The sequence below is a fragment of the Ovis aries genome, chromosome 20 (assembly GCF_016772045.2).
Source record: "Ovis aries strain OAR_USU_Benz2616 breed Rambouillet chromosome 20, ARS-UI_Ramb_v3.0, whole genome shotgun sequence".
NCBI lineage: Eukaryota > Metazoa > Chordata > Mammalia > Artiodactyla > Bovidae > Ovis > Ovis aries.
The window spans coordinates 43,925,684-43,941,760 of record NC_056073.1 but is presented as its reverse complement, the minus strand read 5'-3'; the positions used below and the strand labels follow the sequence as shown (position 1 = coordinate 43,941,760).

The 16,077-nt window shown below is 43.1% G+C and overlaps 1 protein-coding gene across 20 annotated transcripts in view; it reads right to left on the bottom strand.

The window, feature by feature from the left end:
* Positions 1 to 2,194: 2,194 nt before the first annotated feature.
* The window catches only part of ADTRP (androgen dependent TFPI regulating protein), a 126,587-nt gene continuing 112,704 nt past the window's right edge, over positions 2,195 to 16,077 (bottom strand). For 9 of the 20 annotated variants that reach the window (XR_009597664.1, XR_009597675.1, XR_009597666.1 and 6 more), the window contains one exon: positions 2,195 to 4,236. The gene's annotated coding sequence lies outside the window, so the exon portion shown is untranslated. Of the gene's footprint in view, positions 14,321 to 16,077 lie in introns of all 20 variants that reach the window. The other 11 variants (XR_009597673.1, XR_009597672.1, XR_009597665.1 and 8 more) reach the window with 4 other exon arrangements.

Here is a 16,077-nt window from a genome sequence, read left to right as displayed (position 1 = left end):
GCCACCATGGCCAAAGAGCGTGGCAAGATCCCTTAGAGAAGGGAATTCCAGTACTCTTGCATAGAATATTCCATGGACAGAGGAGCCTGGCAGACTACAGTCCTGGGAACATGAAAAGTCAGACATGACTGAGCAACAAACAGACACTTTTGAGCAGATATGCAGTGGCTTTGATTTGTGTTTCTCTGATAACTGGCAATATTAAGCATCTTTCATGTGCATGGTGGCCGTTTGTGTGTCTTCTTTGGAGAAATGTCTATTCAAATTCTCTCCCACTTTTAACTATGTGATTTGTCTCTAGTCATAACAGTTCTTTAAATATTCTAGATCCAAATTCCTTATCAGATATGTAATGTACAAAATTTTTCTCCCATTCTGTGGGTTGTCTTTTCACTCTTTTGATGGTGTCTTTAAGGAACATTAAGTTTTAAAGTGTGATAACTTCATAGGCTTTTAAATGTGAATTACATCTTCTATATCTTTGGGTCATTTACATATAGACCTTATTAAATGTGTGTGTGTTTGTTCAAGTCTGTCAGCTGTATCCAACTCTTTGCAGCCCCATAGACTGTAGCCAGGCTCCTCTGTCCCTGGGATTTCCCCGGCAAGAATACTGGAGTGGGTTGCCGTTTCCACCTCCAGGAGGATCCTCCAGACTCAGGGATTGAACCCTTGGCTCTTGCAAGTGGTTTGTTTCCCACTGAGCCACCTGCAAAGCCCAAGGGGCCTTATTAAACATGTGATAATTAAATATTTGCTGAAGAACATATAGTGTATTGATCTATATGAGGCAGGTTCAACTAGATATAAAGGACAATATGTATATATTTTTTAATTTGGCTGTGTTGAGCAGCTTGTAAAATCTTAGTTCCCTGACCAGGGATCAACCAGAGCCTTGGCAGTGAAAGCAAGGAGTCCAAACCACTGGATCACCAGGGAATCCCCTAAAAGACAATAAAATTGATGAATGCTTCCGTATTAGGAAAAACACACACACACACACACACACACACAAAAGTAGAGTTCAGTGACTGAAGGCACGTCGTGGAGAAGGGCCCTTGCAATCTTGTACAACTAGGAATCATTCCACTTGCCTGGTATCAAAGTTCCCCTAATTAGCATCATCGTGAGAAGAAATAATATCCTTAGGGAACAGAACTCACATAGAAAAGGACACCCACAAGAGACTATAGTTTATACTTTTCTGCATTCTCCTGCTTAGAATGCTCAGAGCCTGGTGAGCAATAACTGTTCATTAATGAGGCCAGGTATTCTTGCTCATGCTCAGTCCAGTTACTTTACTGTATAACACGGGCTTTTTGGTAGACGTATGTGTATTTATGCATGGGTGAGCACTTTTATTACACTAGTGGATGAAGCCAGAGTCCCAAGTTGTTATCATTATAGCATGAATAGAATGAAGTATTTTTTTTCCCCTTGTTATTTTTCTTGTCTTTCTCCCTCCACTTCCCCCAATCCTGCCACTTCCCGTCTAAACACAGGAATATACTAATCAGGGAAACATGCACTGCTGTTTAGTGAAGGGGTCAAATCCATTTGGATGGAATTCCAGGCTGAACTTGCTAACAATGGCAGGAAACCGGGTCCTTGAGCTGGCTGTGGGAGGAGCTGCTGAGCGATAGATTGTTGAAAGAGCCGGCCCTGGGGTGTGCTACTTTGGCTTGCTTAGTGTTTGGAATGCTGTGCTTGTTCCAGACACAATGAGGGATCTGTCTGTCCACACAGGAGAAGTTGTAATTACAGGAACAGAAGCTATGCTGCTGCCCCTAATTGCAGATGGTCTGTACACAAGGCGGCTAATTTGTTCTCTGGACTGTGTAGGGACAGGCGGGATTTTTAATTTAATGATGTGGGTGATTAGGGGAGAAGACCTTGTATCTTATGTCCACTTCATCTTCTTGCGGGTGTTGCCAGGATCCCTTCTGACTACCTGTCTTCTTGACTTTGATAACTCAGGCCAGTATGTGACCTTGTCTCTGCTGAGAAGACGGGGTGTTGAAAGTCTCTCTGTCTTTGGTGTCCTAAAACCTTGACTGGGTGTGACCATAACATCCTGTAGAGAGGTCTCCTTGTGTGCATCATTTAGGAACCATCTCCTAATTAGCGAAGAAGGCTGAAATCCAGCCTGACACCATATTCCGGAAAACAACAGATGAGAGCTTGGAGCCAAACATAATCATCAAGTGGATTTTATTTTTATTGTGAACTAGAATCTTTGTCTCTTTATCTATTATTATACAATATAGTAGGAATGAACTGAAAAGTAGCGTAAGGAAAGTTCTGCTCCATGAGCTTACAGTCTTGCGGGGATCAAACGTCCATGAGCAAGGCAGGGGGATTGTACCATGATAGTTATGAATATTTCGTGGCCTATAGATAAGAGCAATGAAGAATGTTTTGAGAAAAAGCCAAAAACCTTCTCTCACAGATCAACGCTCAGAATTGCGACGCAGATCAGTACTAAACCAGGCACTGTTAAGGCAGATAGTCTGACTCTTAGACCAATCAGTCACACTTCAGGAGATGGAAGGAAGGACATCTTTCCTCCACACAAGGCAGTAAGGGGAGTTGTGGACCCCCAAATAAAATCCAGGCTTTGTTCGCAAGGACTGACGTGTCAGGGAGCCCACTCTAGCAGCAGAGGGGAGAGTGGAGTGGAGGGGGCAGCTGAAGGCAGGGAGACGGAGAGGATGTTCTCAGGTATTTCGGGAGAGGTGATGACAGCTATCAAGGAGAAGGGGGAAAAGTGCTGGGAGTTGCGAGGAAGAAATTATAGCAGTGATTCTTAAATTTTTGGGGGGAAATGAAGCCTTTTGAGAATCTGATGTAAGCACTTTTGTATTAAATGTCAAACTTGCTCATTTGCTCCTTTCAGCATCCGTGTGACCTCAGTGACAGGGAAGCTGGGCTGGGAACCCCTTTGTATGGGCCTTAATCTTCAGTTTGGATAGAAACTGGTGAATTCTCACCACATCACGGGGGTTGGAGAGATAGAGTGAGAAGCAGCATTTAGCAAAGACTGACTAGTTTTATCACGCTCTGAGGACCGGCCCCGCCATGCCCCCAGCCCAAGCAGATGGGAAAACAGATGTTATATACGATCTTCAATGTCCTACACTGAAAAATGTCAGCTCTCGAGTTGGAGCTTGAGGTTGCCTAGTTCAGGATGCCCATCAGCTGCCTGCTGGAGCTGCCATATTTGGTCCAGGTGTGAATTGCGATGATTCCCAGCTTTTTTCTTTCCTGAAATTCTTTGGTGGCTCCTGTCGGTACAGCTGAAGTAGACACTCACTACCTCATTGCTGACAGTTTTGGGAGCTGACCGCAGAACATTCAAAGAATGGCATCAAGTGACTTTCCTCAAGGTCATTTCCTGTCTATGAACTCTATAAGGATCACATTCCTTAAGGATGCGTAGGGGTCAAAAACAGCCCCTATTCTGTCAGGCGAGAGACGCCTGGGCCAGCTGTACTAGCCAGATGAGTGTGTGTGTGAGTGTGTGTGTGTGTGTGTGTGTGTGTGTGTGTGTGTGTGTCTACATCCTCTGTGACATGCTTTGCTGCTGAGCACACCCCCTCCCTGACACTTGGCTAAAAACAAACCAGGTCTGCTAGGCTGCCTGACTCATGCTTGAACTGGAGTCTACACCCCGAGTCAATAATTCTCATTTTAAAGGCAAATGTTGAGCTCAACAGCTATTGGGATTACGCTGCCTGGGGCAGCTCTCTGTATTAATTTGACTTACTAGAAACAGCACCTCCTTAGGTTCTTGAAGCAGGACTTTATGCAATGTAGTCATGCTATACTGAAGAGTGTTTATGATTCTTGAAGACAAAGTGTGGAAGGTGCCTGGGCCGCAGTTGATGCCTAATAACATGGACATCAGTGTTCACTTTACTGCGTTCCCTCTGCCTCAGTGGGATGGGGTTTTCTTCCTTCCCCCTTTATTTTGCATTAAGAGCTTTATTTATTTATTTGAAGGAGAAAAGTATTCGGTCTAAGTGATGTATATTATACACACTCCAGAGGGGCTTTCGCCACCTCTCCCATCACCTCTGCATTTTGCATCACCAAAGAGAGGACACTGGTTAGAGCCAGGGTGATGGACAGGGAGAAAGAGCAAGCACAGGTCAGGCACCCACCTTTGGCTCTTCTCTGACTTGATAAAGGCCCGTGAAAAAGTCTCCTAAACTCCTGGGACCTCCGTTTGTTTGTCTGTAAAAAGAGAAAGTGTCAGTCGCTCTGCTGCTGCTGCTGCTAAGTCGCTCAGTCGTGTCCAACTCTTTGGGACCCCATGCACCGTAGCCCGCCGGGCTCCTCCGTCCATGGAATTCTCTAGGCGTGGATACTGGAGTGGTTGCTGTTTCCTTTACCAGGCGATCTTCCTGACTGACCTGGGATGGAACCCCAGTCTCTTGAATTGCAGTCAGATTCTTTACTATCTGAACCATGAGGGAAACCAGAGGCTTGAACTAAAATATCAGAGAATTCAGGCTCTTGCTGGGCTGTTTCTGGGGGCTGTTCTCTCTCAAGGATTGACTTCAGTTCCTATAGACATTTTTCTCTTCTGGCTGATGCTTAGGATCACATTTCCTGTGGCTGGCACACTAACTCTTTGCCCTGAATGTTCCTCTGGAGTATCAGGCAGACAGGGCATGTTTCTGTTTATCAACCTACACATTTCCAAGAAAATTATGTTTCCCCCCTGTAATTCACACACATGGCTTGCGCATGTGGAGATTTTAAAACACAGTCGATTTATAGAGGGGTGAATTTCCCTGTAACATAATTTGCATTAATAATTCCCAAGATATAATTTGCATTAATTATGTCAGCTAGTTAAAACTAGCAACCTGGCATGAGTTTGTTAAGACAGTAAATATCACTCTTCTTGTTTTTCTTATATTCAGGCATGAAAGGTTAAGAAGTACATTTCCAGTTCATAAAACATCACAGGGATTCATTGGGTCTCTTTATGTTTTATTCGAGGGTATGGAACATGAACCTTTGCTCCAAGTGAGGACTGACCAATAGGGTGAGAATGCTTGGGCCAGGCATTCTTAAAAGAAACATTCTCAAACCTTCTCAGCATCCTAGGATGCTAGAGTTTGGAAGGGATCTGAAGAATTTCTGGGCAATTCCTTTTCTTTCTCTCATTTGTCCTTCTTTTAGGTCAAACCTGAGATGCATTAAAATTTATTATTTTAAAGAAAGTTTTCACTTAGAGGAAGACACCTCTGCAGGAACACAAATTGCCCCAAGTGGTGGGGGTATGTCAGATGGGAATTTTTTTCAGTAAGAAACATAAATTCCTTGTATTAGAAATGTACCAAATAAGCTGTATCAAGGTTTTTCATATCTAGTTCATTTGAGAGGCATATTTATTAATACATTCTGTGAACGCTCAGAAGTCAGTGTGGATTTTGCCAGCAGGTGGCACCAAATGTTTTCACAAGAAAAATAACGTTGCGAAGGAAAACCTCCTATGCATCCTCCCTACTAGTAAAAAAAAAAAAAAAAGGCGTTTAAGTGAGTGCTGCGGTTCATTCACCCAAATTCAGGAAACACGTGCCTTTCTTATTTGATAGCTCTTTGGCAGTACACTGTTGTAGTTCAGGGTGAGTTATTTCCTTAAACTTTGTTAAAAGGGAAGTATGGCAAAATAAAAGACTTGAAACAAAGGTTTATTAGAGTTCTGCCGACCAGTTAAAGTCCAGTCTCTCAGCCTACAAACCCTTCCATCAGCCTCTTCTAGGCCTGCAAGTACACAGGATGCCAAGACAAAGAGCAGTGAGATGCTTCAATTTTCCCTTTTTATCACAATCTTTTTTTTTTTTTTTTTTCAGACTCCTAAGCCAGCTTTTATGGTCTGGCTAAAAGTTTGCTCTTGTGGTGCTGATCGTCTGGTGGAAGAACCGGGTACTAACCAAGTCACCTACATGAATGTATAGAGGCCAGCTGGGGAAAGTGCTCTGAAGGAAAGGAACACTATTGCATGGTACTGTTGAAGCGAGGAGGCTGACCGAGATTCAGGGGCAGTCATGGTTGCTTAGGGCAGGGACCCTGCCTGGAGCTGAGTTATGAAGGATGAGGTGGGATTAGTTAGATGAAGGCGTGGGAGGAGCTGAGACGAATGTTCAGACCAGAGAGCAGAGACTTCAAAGACTCTGGGACGGGAGCGAGAAGGGAGACTGAGACGCAGACCTGCAGGTGAGGGAGGGACTCAGCGATGGGAAGGGAGATGGATGCTGTTACACGAGTGAAAACTCATCATGATCTCTGCACTCTTTTCCATTTCTATTAAATTTTCCCTCCATCAGAAAAAATCCAAAAAGGTCAAAACACTCTCTCCAAAATTCAGTTACTACCTGATCCCCACTAGTCCCCTGCTTTTGTAGTATTATTGAAGTCAGTGTCCAGCTATTTCTGAAAAGTTTGAGCATTTTCCTTTCCCTGGTGTGCTGGGCTGTGCTTAGTCACTCAGTCGTGTCTGACTCTTTGCAACCCTAGGGACTGTAGCCCGCCAGGCTCCTCTATCCATGGGGATTCTCCAGGCAAAAATACTAGAGTGGGTTGCCATGCCCTCCTCTAGGGGATCTTCCCAACCCAGGTCTCCCATGTTTCAGGCAGATTCTTTACCATCTGAGCCACCAGGGAAGCCCTTCCCCAGTATAGTGACATATAAATAGACACAAGTACCTTTGGGGAAGGCAAGGAGGAAAATTTACAGAACACACTTGCAGCATTGGTAGAACTTGACTCCTTAGGCATTTTCCTTTTCCTGTCAATAGAGGATATGATTCTGTGAATTGATTGGGGTTTAGAGCTACCGTATGACCCAGCAACTCCACTCCTGGGTATATATCAAGAGAGAACCGTAATTCATAAAGACACATGCACACCGATGTTCATTGCAGCACTATTTACAATACCAAGACATGGAAGCAACCTAAAGGTCCATCAATGGGGGAATGGATAAGGAAGATGTGATACATATAGACAATGGAATATTACTCAGCCATTAAAAAAGAACGAAATAATGCCATTATGGACTTAGAACCCAGGATCTACTGCAGAGCCCAGGGAACTCTGCTCAATAATCTGTAATGGCCTTTATGGGAAAAAGTTGAAAAAAGAGTGGATATATGTATATGCATAAGAGATTCACTTTGATGTACACCTGAAACTAAATACAACATTGAAAATCAACTATACTCCAATAAAAATTTAGATGACTCAGACATTTAGAATGGTGGTAGCCTTAATTCAAAAGACTTGAAAATTTTTTCAGTTGTATACATCAAGCTGGCCCGGAATCTCCACGACCAATCTACCACACCCTAAAATCTTGCTAGGTCCATCTATTCTCATGAGCCCTAATGTCTGTTAAAGTAACCACATTCATTTGTATCTGACTGTTCTAGTGTAACTACTTACATTTTGCCACCTTGGGACTTTTCATTGTAATCAAGGGGTCCTGTTTCTACCTATCCCAAACCCTTACAAAATAGCCACTGCACTGCTTCTCGAAGATGCTGGTATTTCCTTTACCAGTGTCTGTCTCAGGCCTTGATGATGAGATCATCTATAGGCCTAAATCTACAGCCACATTCCTCTCTCTTGACATCTTTGAATTCTTTTCTGTAATTAAACCTCACCATTTCCGGCATCTCAGCTTTCCCTAGGCTACAGTCTAATTGATCTCAAGTCTTCTTTAGCCAGCAAAGCGAGCTAATAGAACCACTCTCTGTTGCTCAAGCTAGCATCACTGCATCCGGAGTCACTGCTTGGTGCATCCAAATTTACCTTGATCAAAATGATGTTCCTTCCTCCATGACCAGTAAGCCCTTGTGATCCCTTTCTTCACACATATTCAGACCTTTGCAATATAACTGAGTACAGTCCTGCAAATCTTCTCATGGGGAAATCTCTTACTGGATTTGACCTTGTAAATATCCCTCCTCTTCTGGAATGTGCTGCTCTCCGACTTCAGGTATAGGGCTCAGGAAATCAAGAAACTGTGTGGAGTGGGGACAGCTCTCAGGATATGAAGAATCTGTGTATGGGGTGGGGACAGAGCATGATGAGAGTCTGGTCCCCTCTTCCAAGATTACTAATGGCCTCTGGGAGAAGACAGCAGTGTTCTCAGATCAGACCCGAAGCACCTAATCAGACAAGGAAGAAGAGGCTGGCAAGGGAGGCAAGAAGGGCCAAGAGTGAACTGGGGGCTGGGAAAACTGGAGGTCTCTGAATCCTCCCACGCATCCCCATTCCAGTTGTCTCCCAATCAGTGTCCTTTGTTGTTCAGTCGCTCAGTCATATCCAACTTTGCAGCCCCAGGGGCTGCAGTACGTTGGGCTTCCTTGTCCTTCATCATCTCCCAGAGTTTTCTCCATTTCACATCCATGGAGTCAGTGATGCTATCCAACCATCTCATCTGTTGCCCACTTCTCCTCTTCATGCACATATGCATTTTGGAAACTGGGACTTAGAATTTCTAAGTCAATTACATGCTTCCCCACCCCACCCCACAACCCTGGTGTGGACAGATCACACTATATTCAGGGATCACACTATATTCAGGGATCACACTATATTCAGGGATCACACTATATTCAGGGGATCACACTATATGGGGATCACACTATATAAGAATCACACTATATCCAGGGATCACACTATATTCAGGGCATCACACTATATTCAGGGATCACACTATATTCAGGGATCACACTATATTCAGGGCATCACACTATATTCAGGGGATCACGCTATATTCAGGGATCACAGCTCTGCCAATGGCCAGTGGTGGGATCACAGGCAGTCTTTTGCTTCTCTCACCTGTAAAAGGAGGGTGTTGCCATAGAGGATTTTAGGGTCTTTTTGATCTATACTTTTCATATATTGAGGGAGTTAGGAAGAGGGGCTGGAGGAAAAAATAAGAAAGGGAAGAACAAAACAGGCATTATGGCTTTTTCGTGTGGCTTTTTCACGGCCCTAGGTCTTCTAACAGCACGAGGAAGACTGTATTCTCATGGCAGAGTGAGGAAATGGCAGTTCAGAGAGCTCAAGTCACCTGCTCAAGTCTACTCAGGAACGAAGCAGCACTTGAACAGGAGCCGTCTGGTTTTGAAAATCCTGCACTTTCCGCCAAACCGCCCCGTCCCCTGCTCTAAGGGAAACACGAGAGTCAGCAGCTGCTTGCTTGAGGCGTTTTTCCTTCCCCCAGCTTTGGGTGCTCGCTCTTAGATGCCTCGGGTCCCCCAGGTTCCTCTGACCCTGTGCTGTCCCATCCTGGCGCACGTGTCCTTGCCCTACGTTAACCCACTTGCCTTCTCTCTTTTCAGCTTCCCTCTCTCTTGCTGAAATGCAGTCAGGAGACGGTGAAATGCCCCGAATGAACTATCCCAGGCTCCCAGGACTGAGTGCCGCTGATAGCTTGCTAATCTGGTTAATATATATGTTAATGGGAGAAGGATAAAGCAGAGGCAGGGCTTTCTGCCTTGAAGCTGTGGAATGAATTAGACATCCGTTTCAGTCCAGTATCTCTAAATTATACATCCATATAAACTGTGAGTTTAGGGCTGAACACCATTAATTCACAGCTGATGTTGCTTCTAGTGTAGAGGCAAGAGCCCAGGGCCATGAATTGGGAGAGCAGAGTCCTAGCTCCAACTCCGGGGGACGTGGAGGAGTGGGGTGCAGAGCGATGAGAGACAAAGGAGAACTTCCGAGCACCTGCACTCCCACGGGCAGCTATCAGGTCTACCCCAGCCTAGATGCTTTCCCCAGTTTTCTGTGTGTGCTGCCCTGAGCAGAGATCAGAATGCAGATTGAATGAAAGTTTGGGAAATTAGGTTAGAAACAGATGACCAGTGGCGAGTTCTGAACGGATGTGACTGCTTTTTCTCATCTCAAAGAGTGTAAGGACTGCATTTCCCCATGGTAACACCGAGGCACGGTGGTCTGGTGGGGAAAGCGGTCTACTGGGAATCAGAGCACCTTGCTTTGGGCCTGGTCTTCAGTAAATTAAGTAAATCCTCTATGCCTCCGTCCCTCTCTTCCCCCCTTTTAAATCAACTTTATTGAAGCATAATTTACAATACAGTAAAGGTACTCATTTTAGGTGTACAGTCCCTGTTGTTTGGTGTTTAGTTGCCAAGTCGTGTCCGACTCATCTGGTGTGCTGTGCTGCGCTCGCTCAGTCGTGTCTGACTCTTTGTGATCCCATGGACTGTAGCCCAGCAGCCTCCCCTGTCCATGGGGTTTCCCAGGCACGAATACTGGAGTGGGTTTCCTCTTCCAGGGGATCTTTCCAACCCAGGGATCGAACCCACATCTCCTGCATTGGCAGGCAGAGTCTCTACCATTGTGCCACCAGGGAAGCCCATAAGGCTTGATAAATGGATGTTTGCCAAAATCAAGATATATGACTTCTCCATCAGCCTCAACTTCTTTATAGATGTAAAGCTATAAAGATGATTTAATTCTTGGGTTTTGACAGTTTTTGTTTTTTAAGAAATTTGGCTATGTCACCTCTGCCATTAAATTTATTGGCATAAAATCATTCATAATATTTTCCAGTTATGCTGCTGCTGCTGCTGCTAAGTCACTTCAGTCGTGCCTGACTCTGTGCGACCCCATAGATGGCAGCCCACCAAGCTCCTCTGTCCCTGGGATTCTCCAGGCAAGAATACTGGAGTGGGTTGCCAGCTCTTTCTCCAATGCATGCATGCATACTAAGTCCTTTCAGTCATGTCTGACTCTGTGTGACCCTATGGACAGCAGCTCATCAGGCCCCTCGGTCCACGGGATTCTTCAGGCAAGAATACTGGAGTGGGTTGCCAGTTCCTTCTCTACCTATTATGCTAGCAAGGCCCATATTATTATGGACACTTAATATTCAGCAAAAGTTCAAGGGTAGCCCTGTTCAAGTCTCTGAAACACTTTCTCTGTGCAGCTCTGTATTCTCCTGTCCTTTGTCCGATATATTCTTTATATCGCTTTAGCCTCCCTGGGTTCAGATGTCTGTATTCTCAATTCACTGAGACTGCCACGCTCTGGCTAGGTTCCCTTGTCCTGTGTCAAGCTCCAGAAATTGCCTACAGGAAGAAAGCTGGTCAAATTGTCATGCTCATATTACTTGCTCTTGTTTTTTTAGTGATTACAGTTTTGTATGCCTATTTCCCAGTAACTAAAAACACTTGTTTCATACATTTTGTCTAGGTTTATACATGTTTACAGTGGAAGAACAAGTGTAGTACTAGATAATTCTATTTGAATGCAAGTGAGAGTCCTCTGAAATATTTTTTATCCAGTAAATTATAGGTTCTAACAATATTTGCCTGGCCTATTTCACTAGATGATTATAAAGATAAATTAGGATAATGTTCATCAAAGTCTGCTTTATACACTGTAAAATATTATACAAGCCTGTTATAATAACAATAACAGCAACAATAACTGTCATGATTAAATAAATCAGCAAGGACATCAGTAAGGCACAGCTCTTAATGATAAAAGAATTACAAAGAAATACCTCCAATCTAGGGAGTTATGACATATATATTGAAAGTCCACATCAAAATAAGGTGACAAATATTAGGTGCCATATAGTAACAGTATAGCTACTCTTCATTAAGTACTTAAGACATGCTAGCTAAGTTCTTTATAAACATTTCTTGTAACCTTTGAGAATCTTTTGAGGTAGATATTAGAATCTTTTCTCCACAGATTAGGAAACAAAGTTCAGGAAAGTTAAGTAACTGAAAGGTTCGCATAGAATGTGCTAGAGCTTGAATTTAGACATATGACTATATCTTGAGTCTCCATTAGGAGGTTAGACCATCACTTTTATGAATTGAGAAGATAAAGAGGGATATATTGGCTTGAAGGCTAAGGGAATGCTTTATATAGAAAATGGCAGTGTAGATGGATCACTTTGAAGAAAATTTAAATAAGAATAAATAGGAATACAATTTTAGAAGAAAAGGATTACAAAGAAGCAAAGAAATAAAGATCGTGTGTCCCAGAGACAGGGACTAGAGTAAATTTATTAGTTTGTAGGAGTAGCAGCTATGTGTGCAGCCACATTGAGTAAGGCAGTGATAAATTAAGTTTAAGATATTGATCCATTATTTCAATTTTAACATATCTTCAAATGTGATGCAAGTGTCAGCTGTTGCTTTTGTTACTTAAAAAAGTAACAGTTACCTGTGCCAACTTATTTGACTATTAGTGCTTTCCACCGGTGTTATTCCACAATCTTGCAGTTTTACAAAGCATCTATTCATTTCCTTAACATCTGTGAGTGTCTGCTCTATAGTAGGCCTTGTACTAAGTATGGAGGATATAAAACAGAATCTGATATTGCTCTTGCTTTCAAGGAATTCAGTTAATTTTCAAGCAGGAAGCTCTGTCAAGCAGACAGAACTTGGGGGGTAGAATTCTGGAGAGAAGTCAAGGCTAGAAAAGTAAATTTTGGAGTTGCTGACATGTGCGCAGGGAACCCACGGACCTAGAAAGACAAACGATGGAGAGATTTAAGAGAGCAAACAAGAGCAGCTGGAACTTTTAAAAAAACTTCTGAACCTTACACCACTCACACAACTATTTTAGCTAATCTTGCAATAAGCAGAAAATGAGAAATGTTACTTTGCAGTCACAGGCTAGTTACTATTCCAATGTGCACACTCCCTCGAATCAGTGGAGTACTCAGTAACTGGGGAGAAATGGATGTCGATGTTACTTGGGTAATCAATATCTTTTAAATGCTTATGATGAACCTGTGGTTAAATGCTTCTGAGCTTGAACTGAGATTTATTTTCTTAGGGAAATGTAAATCATTTTCTCAGGACTCTCGCTCTTGGAGTAGAAGAAAATAGCTCCTTCCCAGAGGTAGAGCTGAACTGTGCTCAGTGTATTGGGACTCATCTTTTCTTCAGGAAAAAATTTTATGGGGAATTAATAGCAATGAAATCTGATCACCTACATATGACAAACCCAGGGATTTCTCTATCCCTCCTATATTACAATGGAGCGGACTGCAGAGGGTTCTGAATAAAAGGACTTGGGAGATCCTGGGGGCCTGAAGGCAGCTGCAGAACTTGGCCCCTGGCCAGGGATCCCAGAGGTCAGGATCATTGAGAGTCACCAGGGAGGGAGTTACCCCCCTGGGGATGCTGGATGAAGAGATGGTCAGCCTGGGACAGGAAGAGTGAGGAGGGGCAAAGGTCACGGGTCAGGACCCTGGAGAAGGCCTGTGAGTAGGGTGTGGGAAAGACAAAAGGATTGAGAGGAACAGAAGACGAGAGCAGTTTCAGCAAAGTGTTGACTCATAGAAGATGAAGAAGAAAGATTTCGTCAGAATCAAACACAGCTACATGAGATAACACAACAGATTTTTAAAAAGCTGAGATTCGGCTTTGCAAAGTCATCAGCAAAATTTTGGTTCTAATTTCTCATCTTAACTTTCTGAGATCACCAAGATGTTTTGTTAGCTGCATTTAAAAAAATAATTTTATTTATTTCTCTTTTGGCTGAGCTGGGTCTTCAGTCCTGCGTGGCTTTTCTCCAGCTGTGGGGACCAAGGGCACCTCCCTAGCTGTGTGCACGGGGTCCTCCTTGCCACGCACTGCTCTTGATGTGGAGCACGGGCTCTAGAGTTCTCCGGCTTCGGGAGCTGCGGCCTGTGGTTGCGGCTCCTGGGCTCTAGAGCACAGGCTCAGTAGCTGTGGTGCAGGGGCTCAGTTGCCCCATGGCATGTGGGATCTCCCTGGACCAGGGATTGAACCCGTGTCTCCCACACTGGTAGGTAGATTCTTTACCACTGAGCCACCAAGGAAGCCCCATTAGCTGCCTTTTTTGTTCCTGAAAGCTGACCTTGAAGATCAAATCAATTTGTATACATACATAAAATGAGTAATAAGCATATTTGCTACTTACTTGTAAGATCATCTACAGAGAAAAACACGAGAGAAAAGAGGTTAAATATTAATGCATATGTAAGTTTATAACAGTTGATGAAAGCAAGTTCAGGAGCCTTCTCCGTACAGAAGCCAGTGGTTCCCTTTGTCTACAAGCCAGAGCACTCCTTATTCTGCCTGAAAGTCAAAACTCTGCCCTTTGTCGCCCAGTACAATGACCCCTGTACCCACCTGTGTACCTTTGCTTACCCCTCCACTTAGACTTCCTTTGCTCTTTTTTTCCACAAGTATTTAGACTCCTTCTGTTTACCAGGTAAGGGGATGACTGTGGCGACTAAGACGGCCATGGTCCCCGGTCATGTGAAGCTTGACGTCTTGTGGGAGAGGAAGACATTAAATATCACATATAAGTTGTGTGCAGAGGAAATTGATATACAGCTATAATGGCTAAATAAAAAGAGCTGGACTCAAGTTGGTGTAGAGCGGAAACTTATGCCAAGATCTGAAGGGTATGTAGTAATTAAATTGGTAAAAGGTGGGGAAAGTGTTGGAGATAGAGAGAACAAGGTGAAAGGCATAGAAGATGAGGAGGAAACAGCCTAGGATGGGGTGGGGAGGAAGGCAGGGGGCAGGGTATGCCATGACCTGGGTCAGAAAGAGGCTTTGGTCTTTTCCCAACAGGTGATTGGAAGTAACTGAAAGATAGAAGCAGAGTAATCACACAGTGATTTTTATGCTTTAAAAGATCAGTCTGGGGTAATATGCATGAATAAGATTATTTTTGTATAATGACAACAGTAAGTGAAATTTAAAAGAGGCCATCGCCATCACCCTGATATCAAAACCAGACAAAGATACCTCAAAAAAATAAAAGAAAATTACAGGCCAGGATCACTGATGAGCATAGATGCAAAAATCCTCAATAAAATAAGCAACCTGTACCCAGCAATACATTAAAAAGATCACACACCATGATTAGGTGGGATTCATTCCAGGGATGCAAGAATTTTCCAGCATCCGCAAATCAATCAATGTGATACACCACATCAACAAACTGAGGAATGAAAACCATATGATCATCTCAATAGAAGTAGAAAAAGCTTTTGACAAAATTCAGTACCCATTTATGATAATAACTCTCCAAAAAGTGTGCCTAAAGGGTACGTACCTCAACTAAATAAAGACCATATAGAGCAAACGTACAGCTAGCATCATACTCAGTGGTGAAAAGCTGAAAGCATTCCCTTTAAGATCAGGAACAAGACAAAGACGTTCACTCTTGTCACTTTAATTCGACATAGTTTTGGAAGTCCTAGCTATAGCAATCCTCTTACAGCAAGTAAAAGGAATCGAAATTGGAAAAGAAGTTAAACTATTGCTGTTTGCAGATGACATGATACTATACACAGACAATCCTGAAGAGAGTACCGGAAAACTACTAAAGCTCATCAATGAATTTGGTGAAGTTTTAGGTAACAAAATTAGTACACAGAAATCTGTTGCATTTCTATACACTAACAATGAAAAATCAGAAAGAGAAATTCTAGAAGCAATTCCACTTACTATTGCATCAAAAAGAATAAAATATCTAGGAATAAACTTGTACTCTGAAAACCATAAGATGCCGATGAAAGAAATCAGAGAAGACATAAGCAGATGGAAAAATATACCATGTTTGTGGACTGGAAGAAACAATATTTTCAAACTGACTATACTATCCAAGGCAAGATACAGATTCAATGCAATCTCTATCAAACTACCAATGGCATTTTTCACAGACCTAGAAGAAAAGAAAGGCAATGCCAAAGAATGCTCAAACTACCGCACAATTGCACTCATCTCACATGCTAGTAAAGTAATGCTCAAAATTCTCCAAGCCAGGCTTCAGCAATACGTGAACCATGAACTTCCAGATGTTCAAGCTGGTTTTAGAAAAGGCAGAGGAACCAGAGATCAAATTGCCAATATTTGCTGGATCATCGGAAAAGCAAGAGAGTTCCAGAAAAACATCTGCTTCTGCTTTATTGACTGTGCCAAAGCCTTTGACTGTGTGGATCACAATAAACTGTGGAAAATTCTGAAAGAGATGGGAATACCAGACCACCTGACCAGACTCTTGAGAAACCTATAT